This window comes from Aythya fuligula, chromosome 17 (genome assembly GCF_009819795.1).
Source record: "Aythya fuligula isolate bAytFul2 chromosome 17, bAytFul2.pri, whole genome shotgun sequence".
NCBI lineage: Eukaryota > Metazoa > Chordata > Aves > Anseriformes > Anatidae > Aythya > Aythya fuligula.
Window position 1 is genome coordinate 4,478,438 of NC_045575.1, and position 6,000 is coordinate 4,484,437.

Below are 6,000 nucleotides of genomic sequence, written 5' to 3' on the forward strand. Positions count from 1 at the left end.
ACTCCGCAACAACAACAGCTCTGGTGAGAGGACTAATAAAATTAGGGTAACATGATATGTAGCTCTGGGAGACACAGGCAGTGCTATATCCACCTGTAGACACAGCCGAGGTCTTCCTACCACATGCATGACAAGGGGCTGTGAGAACGGGAGCTACCAGGGGTCACAGGCAGAATAATTGGCTGCACTGGGCATAGGGAAATCTTGAATCAGGCCCTTGCTGTTCCAAAACCTTGAAATCATTCAACCACAAATCTCCTGATGGTTTTCCGATTATGCGAATGTAAACGACATCCACAAACTCACGCTCATTAATGAACAAGATCTTAAAGAGGGGCCATTCAATGCACAGAGCAATTAACACAGCAGTTGATTAAGGCAGTTTGAGGATAAGTCCTGTGTAGAATTCAATATTGCTGCACTGCTTCACAGAGGTGCTTCTCAGAAGCACAAAATCACAGCAAATGTTTGCTGCTAGCTGCAGACATGCAGGTTTCCCAGAGAGGAATGCACTGCTCCATCCCCATGACACCCCCTATCTCCAGCACCCAATGGCACTCAGTTGCTGCACTGATTGCAGAGGGCCCAAATACAGGTGTCATGGGTGTACTACGGAGTGCTGTGGCTCTGCCTTACACACCATCTCAGTAGCACTGTCACATCATTGGCAACTCAACAAGGACAAGGATTCCCTGGTCAGCATCTGTGGTGGCTACATTTCTGGTACAGCACTGGGCCTTGCTGAGCAAGGCAGAGACATCAGGTCCACTGGCATCATTTTTCTCTTCCACAGGGTGAACTTGGCATTGAGTCTCCTGCCATTTGCTGAGTGCTTTGTGTCCCTCAGAAGCAATGTGCTCTCGCAAGCCCTAAGCACTACTGCTACTACGATTGCTAGGAAGGAGAGGTGACTCATTCTCCTAGGAAAATACTGCTTTCATTCAGAGCCTGGAGCATTTCCCAAAAGTAATTAACTAGGAGAAACTGCTAATTAAAAGACCTTGTGTCTTCAGAAATGTTTGGCAGAGGTGGGTGCCTTCATGCCAATTCTGAGGTGCTAAGACTGAGCTCTCAGCTCCATGCAGACCATGGCTGGTGCTGCTGCCTGGTCTGCCCCAGCAAGGTTTCAGCTGCACAGGTGATGTCTGTCCCCAGCAGTGAGCAATGACAGCAGCTGCAGGGTTTTTTTTCTCCCCTGAAGAGAAGAGATCTCTTCAAGAAGTTAACCCTAAGCCTAGGTTTCACAGAGGAGCTGTGGGACTGCTTTGCATTCATCCAGCAGGACCCATTTGGATAGCTGCCTGTGAGGGACTTCAGACTGCTTCTGATGGAGTCAGTTTGGAGGCAATGGCTTTGTCAGGAGCTGTGTAACCCCTTGCACAAAGACAGCGAGTCTGAGTGACAAAACTTTATTGTGAGGTGGCATGTGCACTGGTGGTACCTGTATAGACAGAACTCAGAGAACCTCAAAGGTCTCAGCTTCAGGTCTCCTGTGGTTTCTATAATTTTTGTATGTGATGAGAACTACTTTTCTGCAGTAAATTCAGTAGCACTCTGAGGGCAGCGTGGATTGGAGACCAACCAACCAGTTTGGGCTGCAGTGGATGCAACAGGGGGGTCTGTGCCACAGGACAGGCTCTGTGCCCTTAGCAGGGAGCATTTTCCACACAATTGAGAAACCTCATTTGGAAAAGGAGTAGGAGTGCTTTCTGCCTGGCTTCCTGCCCAGAGAGACAGCATGGGACCAGGTGGTTGGGGATAGAGGAGCAAGGGGTTATCTTCTCCAAGACATCTCCCTGCTTCCACAGAGGTGGCTGGGCTGAGCTCCAGATACAGACACAGTGGCACCGAGAGATGTGAATTAGTTACTTCTTTTGTACTGTTCCAGCAATCTATGTTTGGCATTAATGACTTGCAAATGTGCTCAGGTCATTAAGGTAATAACTCTTGTCACTGTGGGTTCCAGATTGTGGCAATATCAGAGCATCTTTTACGGACTCAGCAGCCACTACATCAGCACAGTTCCAGCTGTTTTGATCATACTCTTATCATGGCTTGCATGTGAGTACCGTTAGGCAGAGCATAGGCACCTGCAATGTCTTTCTCCAGACTATACTATGGATGTGACTATGCATATTGTGTAGGTGATGGGCGTATCCTCTTTAATATCTTTATTGATGACTTGGATGAGGGAATTGAGTGAACCCTCAGTAAGTTTGCAGGTGACACCAAGTTGGGGGGAAGTGTTGATCTGCCAGAGGGTAGGGAGGCCCTGCAGAGGGACCTGGACAAGATGGATTGATGGGCAAAGGCCAATGACATGACGTTCAAAATGGCTCAGTGCCGGGTTCTGCACTTTGGTCACAACAACCCTATGCAACACTAAAGGTCTGGGGGCAGAGAAACACTACAGGTTTTTGGGCAGAGTAGCTGGAAAACTGTGCAGAGGAAAAAGATCTGGGGGTGTTGGCCGATGCTCACCTGAACATGAGCTGGCAGTGTGCCCAGACCAACAGCATCTAGGCCTCCTCTTCCCTCCCTGCAAGAGAATTAGGGAGAAAGCAGTGGCTATGGGCAAGAAGAGGGTAAAGGACAGCATGACTAGAGGACACTGAATACTTATACTGTACTGGAAGCTGTCAGTGGCCACCATCATGCAGGTCTGTCACCTGCCAGCATGTCCAGATGCTGTAAAAGCCAAATGAGTCAGAAGTGTGAGTCTGTTCTCCAGCTGCAGCAGCGCCAGCATTAGCAGCCGTGTCCCAGTGATGGGAGTCCTCAGCTCAGTACTGCTTATTTGTTATCTGGAAAACATGAGATGCAGCGGCAGTACTGCTGGGCTGCACTTTGGGATGTGTCTGTGTACCTTTAATGGATGATGTAGGTAATCAGACTTCAGAAGAAATTATCTGGGCCCAAGTCTCCTCTTATTCTCTCTGTGTACCACTGCAGATTTCACTGAGGTGACTCCAATTTACACCCCATCAGAGAAGAAAGAGTTAGCTCCTGCATTTTTAGCTGTAGTAAATTATTTTTAGAAACACAACATTCATCATGAAAGCCTCTCTGTCTCCTCCTGCAAGGAAGGACTGAATAATGAATGAATACAGAGCTGGACTAATATCTACTGCTCAGCCATCCATGAGAGCAGACTGAGCAGACTGCATGTGTTCTGCTAGTGGGCAAACTTGCTTGAGTCTGCATCCTGAGAGCACCAGCATGTCCAGAAGCTCTGTCTGCTCCTTGCAGCCTGGCACAATTACAGCCCCTCTCATTGCTCTGACCCACATCCATTGGGGCATCCATCCCTTGGCTAATGAGATGCATTTAAGCTTAGGCACAAGCCTTTGGCCTTGGCTTGAGCTGTGTTGTGTGTATGTTTTTTACCTAGCTGGTTTGACCTTGGACCTGCCTCATCACCATGGACTTGTCTAGCAATCTGTGCCATTAACCCTCATGACTGTCACTACATCTGCTCCTCTTGCTTGGGTGATGTGGGACTGCTCTCTTGCTGGTGACATTCCTGTCCCTGCCTGCCCCACTGTCACCCCTGAATCCTGGCTTGCCTGCCCTTGGAAACCAGCCTCACTTGAGGTGCTCCCTGACAGCCCAGGATTTCTTGTGGGGGCTTTGCCACCACAGCTTGCCATAGCTCAAGGCTGACCTCCAAACCCTGAAGGACAGGTCATAGCCCAAGACTGTGGCATCTGGTGTTACCATGATAACCCCTGAACCTGTCAGTAAGGTTTGGGAGTTCACATGTCAGACATTGCTTTCTAATCAGGAGGGCTACAATTCAGATATTAGATACTTAGTGAAAATAATCTCCCAGGGTAGGAGGTAGATGTTATGTGGATAGATGCCCTGATGAGGCTGCTCAGGAAAAATAAACTCTGTTGATGTACCTCAGGACTTAACAATGTGCTTGTTTTAAGGACTGGAAGCACTTGGTATGGGGACAAAACTTTGAATAGCACATTTACATGCCTTGATTTCTTGTTGCAGCTGGGTTCTGGGTGCTTAGTGCACAGACCTAGCAGAAGTGCTGCCTGTAAAGTTTGGTTATAGCTGGTGTTTAGTACTGGCCACACAAGGCCTGTGTCTTACTCTCACAGATGTTGCCCTTCAGCCAGGTTGAAGTGCTAAATTCTTCAGGCCCATAACCATTTCAGGTCATGTACTAATGGGCTTGAAATCAGTTATTGTGCAGGAAATGATAAATGACTGTACACTGCAGCTAATGAAGGGGATAGATTATTGGGATATAAATCAATTAAGTGGTTCTGAGGAAGTTGCAAACCACAAGAAAAAAAAAAAAAAAACACAAAACAACAAACATGTAGGGAGAGAAAAACATCCAACACATAGGGATGAGCAGCAGCCAACAGGTGCCATCAGCCATCATGCTATCCCTCAGGGGAAGTGAGCTTAACACCGCTAGGTATGACCCTCCTGAATCTGACAGTGGTGGCTGAGGAGGGAACCAGTCTGTGCTCTGCGGTTACCAGGTGGCTACTGGCAGCAGGCTGTCTCTTCCAGGAGACACTTCCTCACGTAGTCAGGACTGCTTTGGAGTGGTGACTGCTCAAAGGGACTGCTGCTCCAGACACATGTCTGACAGATGTGTCCAGGAAAGGATGTCTACTACATTGCGATATTCTTAAGATGCCTCCAGAAGGGATGATCTGGCTGCCTCTTTGCTGATATTTAAAGAACTCCACCTAATCAGAGTACGTTTTCTCCAAGAGGCAAATTTTATTTTTGTGATCAGGGTATATCCAGTAAAGCTGCAAGAAACAAGGTACTCCGTTTTCATATATTTGTCTGGAGAGGCCCAGGAAAGGTGGTTCCACCTGCAAAATCCTGCAGGTAAAACTTTAAGAAATGTCTGCATCTTCAGTATTCAGGTGCTGAGCTTCCCACCAGGGTGAGTGCTCAGGTGATAACTCTCTGCTTTTGATCTATTGAATTTTGCACTGACTTTGGTATGGTGATGAGACAGCAATATCCCATAATATATGGCTGTTTCTAGCAAGAGCTCTGCTATAATTGTATTTATGAGCAGAATACTTATAGAGGCCTTCAGGGAGCTTCAAGTGTAAAAACATTCCTATAACACCATATAGACAGCCAACAGCCAAGCAATTAATTTCTTGAGTACAAGTGGTGTTTGTGACTCTGTCCTGGTATACAACACCCATTAATGCTGTGGATTCCCTGCTGAAGGGAATGAGGGAACTGCCGGCTGGATGCTCACTTTCCTCTGTGCTTTGTATGCCTAAACTGTTTTCTAAACAAAGTTCACTAGAGCTAAATGAGACCACTAAAGTTCTGGTATATCTGGGGGCCAAAAAAAACACAACAGCTTTTTGTCTGTGGTAACAACTCTCCCTCTCATGATTTGGCCTTCCAAATGAAGAGGTATGTACAGGCAACAAAACAGAAAGCATGAGAGCAGTTTTCTGAGCTTTTCATAATCGTGACTTGTTGAATACCCTCACCTCCGTGCTTCTCTCCTACCTAAACAGAAGCAAATTTGGGCATGTGGTTTCTCCCTGCATGGTTTTGAAGGTCCCAGTGCAACCATCCCCAAAGCTCAGCTGCCCCAGACGATGCCATTACCAGCTAAGTCTGGACACTGCTCCCCATCAGGTGAAATCAAGCCAAAATGAATTCCCTTGATAGGAATCTCAGTGCCTGTGTTTGTCATTGCTTTGTCTGAAATTAATGTAATAATAGCATATCTCACACAATTCAAGCATCCCATAAAGTAGCATTAATCAGTCTTGTACATATAGTACAATAGCAGAAATTATGTTGCACTTAAGAATAATGTAGTTAAAGTTTTTAAGTAGTATGGTGAGAGGAAAGGAGATTGTTTTGTTTCATAACACGATGAGAACAAAGTTATTCAAATTCATAAAAGGTTTCAAATTCAAAATTGTCAAAAAAGTTTTCCACTCAACAGATAAACTATCACAGGAAATTGCTGAAGTCAGA